The sequence below is a fragment of the Scylla paramamosain genome, chromosome 15, assembly GCF_035594125.1.
Source record: "Scylla paramamosain isolate STU-SP2022 chromosome 15, ASM3559412v1, whole genome shotgun sequence".
Lineage (NCBI taxonomy): Eukaryota > Metazoa > Arthropoda > Malacostraca > Decapoda > Portunidae > Scylla > Scylla paramamosain.
This window is the reverse complement of record NC_087165.1, coordinates 10,393,512-10,396,011: the sequence shown is the minus strand read 5'-3', so window position 1 is coordinate 10,396,011 and position 2,500 is coordinate 10,393,512. Positions and strand designations below refer to the sequence as shown.

At 41.4% G+C, this 2,500-nt stretch overlaps 1 protein-coding gene and 1 long non-coding RNA gene across 2 annotated transcripts in view; one reads left to right on the top strand and one right to left on the bottom strand.

Moving 5' to 3' along the window:
- The window catches only part of LOC135107412 (uncharacterized), a 50,038-nt gene that overhangs the window by 38,077 nt on the left and 9,461 nt on the right, over nucleotides 1-2,500 (bottom strand). The gene's annotated exons all lie outside the window — the stretch shown is intronic.
- Nucleotides 1-2,500, top strand: part of LOC135107197 (uncharacterized) — a 9,771-nt gene that overhangs the window by 890 nt on the left and 6,381 nt on the right. The window contains exon 1 of the long non-coding RNA XR_010271647.1: nucleotides 1-230. This exon is cut by the window's left edge and continues 890 nt beyond it. This is a non-coding gene — a long non-coding RNA (uncharacterized LOC135107197). The remainder of the gene's footprint in view (nucleotides 231-2,500) is intronic.

Below are 2,500 nucleotides of genomic sequence, written 5' to 3'. Positions count from 1 at the left end.
AAAAGGGTTGCGCCAGACGGGATGCGCAGGGTTGAGGGTTACCGGCGGCGCGTTGGCGGAGATAAGCCAGGCAGAGGGTTTGTTTACATCGCCAGTGTGGAGCCCAGTGTCTGTGAAAGTTTACACACTCCTCCTTCGCCAGTCGTTCCTCCACCTTGTGAAAACTTGGCTGCATTTTCACTCCGCACGTGGACGAATCAGCCGAGACCGGTGCCGCGCGACTGTTTTTGGTAAACTGTTATCTTCACTTCGAAGGAGAGAGAGAGAGAGAGAGAGAGAGAGAGAGAGAGAGAGAGAGAGAGAGAGAGAGAGAGAGAGAGAGAGAGAGAGAGAGAGAGAGAGGTAGATAGACAGAGATAGATATAGATAGATAAATAGATAGATAGATAGATAGATAGATAGATAGAGAGAGAGAGAGAGAGAGAGAGAGAGAGAGAGAGAGAGAGAGAGAGAGAGAGAGAGAGAGAGAGAGAGAGAGATACTTTTCTTTTAGCACGAATGGCAAAAATGCATTAATAATTAGTTATATAAATGTAACAATGGGTGAACCAATTTTTTTCCCGACAATTACTGTGTGGTGAAATAGCTTACGAATATACACAAGTAATATGTGGTAGCGGCGCTTCGGATTATGTAAAAAAAAAAAAAAATCTGCCAGGAACTTTAACCGAAACATAATACGTGTAATGATTAAAACTCTAAAAATAGATCTAAAATAATCAATCAAACAAAAAGCAAGAACTATTAAAGATACAATTAATAAAACTAATAGCAACTGTTACGCCAGCACCATTACCACAGCTATCACGAGAAAGCAACACTACTCTCATCTTTTCCCTTAAACAAAAGCTAATATGACCTAGATTCTAATTTTTCCTTCTTTTCATCGTGGATTCAAAGTAGTAAAAAAATAATTCCTAACGTGGGTTTTCAGGTACGTAATACAGGTATAGAAGAGTAGGAAGAGGTGGAGGAGCAGGGGTTCTTCATTATAGAAGGAAGGCCGGGAGAACGGAGGGAGGGAGGTAGGGAGGAGGGAGAAAAGGGAGCACAGGAGATGAGGGAAGCAAGAAAAAGAGGCTTAGATGGGAAGATGAAGAGGTGAAGCGAATTTAAGCCAAAATGGATTTCACTCGAAAACCAACGAGAGAGAGAGAGAGAGAGAGAGAGAGAGAGAGAGAGAGAGAGAGAGAGAGAGAGAGAGAGAGAGAGAGAGAGAGAGAGAGAGAGAGAGAGAGAGAGAGAGAGAGAGAGAGAGAGAGAGAGAGAGAGAGAGAGAGAGAGAGAGAGAGAGAGAGAGAGAGAGAGAGAGAGAGAGAGAGAGAGAGAGAGAGAGAGAGAGAGAGAGAGAGAGAGAGAGAGAGAGAGAGAGAGAGAGAGAGAGAGAGAGAGAGAGAGAGAGAGAGAGAGAGAGAGAGAGAGAGAGAGAGAGAGAGAGAGAGAGAGAGAGAGAGAGAGAGAGAGAGAGAGAGAGAGAGAGAGAGAGAGAGAGAGAGAAACTCACACACACACACACACACACACACACACACACACACACACACACACACACACACACACACACACACACACACACACACACAATAAGAGAGAAAGACAAATACACAGATACATTTACACAATATTAATCCCCTGCTAGACACACACACACACACACACACACACACACACACACACACACACACACACACACACACACACACACACACACACACACACACACACACACACACACACACACACACACACGATGGCCGGTCGTGTTTTCCTAATTATGATCCTTCTTCCCCTGCAATGAAGTGACTGTCTTTCCCTGTCACAACCTGACCAATACTTGCATCATACCTGATCTTCAAGCACAGTAATACATCCTTCTGGGAATTTGAGCGTGGAATTAATTGTACATTACAATTTCCTTTGATGAATTTTCTTGTAAAAAAAATGAAAAAAGTCTTTATGCACAGATTAAGCAAATGAGTGTAATGAGGTGGTGAATAAGACATTATGAAGGATGAAATCTTTATTTTTCCAACGACAGTGAGTCTTCCCAAGAAGGAATTATTTTCTTGAGAAGACTCACTGTCGAAACGTTAGGGAAATAACGATCTCCTGCTTCATCCTGTTTTATCACCTCTATAATTCATTCAATAATATTTATACTTATGCACCAAGAACTATAAACAAAAAACTTGTTTAATTATCACTCCCTGAAATTCAAGGCCAAGAGCTGCAAAAACCTTGATTATTACGCCCTAAAAAATTGAGGAGAAGAAAGTTCCAATCAGTCTGTCTGTCTTTGTTGACATTAACGTCTCTACGCCAAGGCAAATGCTGTAAATAATTTTACAGCATATAGGTGAAGTAATATAATCCTTTGAGTGCTTTATGGTACCATTAAACTTTCTGAAGTGATCTCGCGCATGTTTAGAGTATAATTGGTAAAGGTTCAAGGAAAAATCGAGTAGATGAAACTTTCAATTGTCAGTAGTTTTCTTTTTTG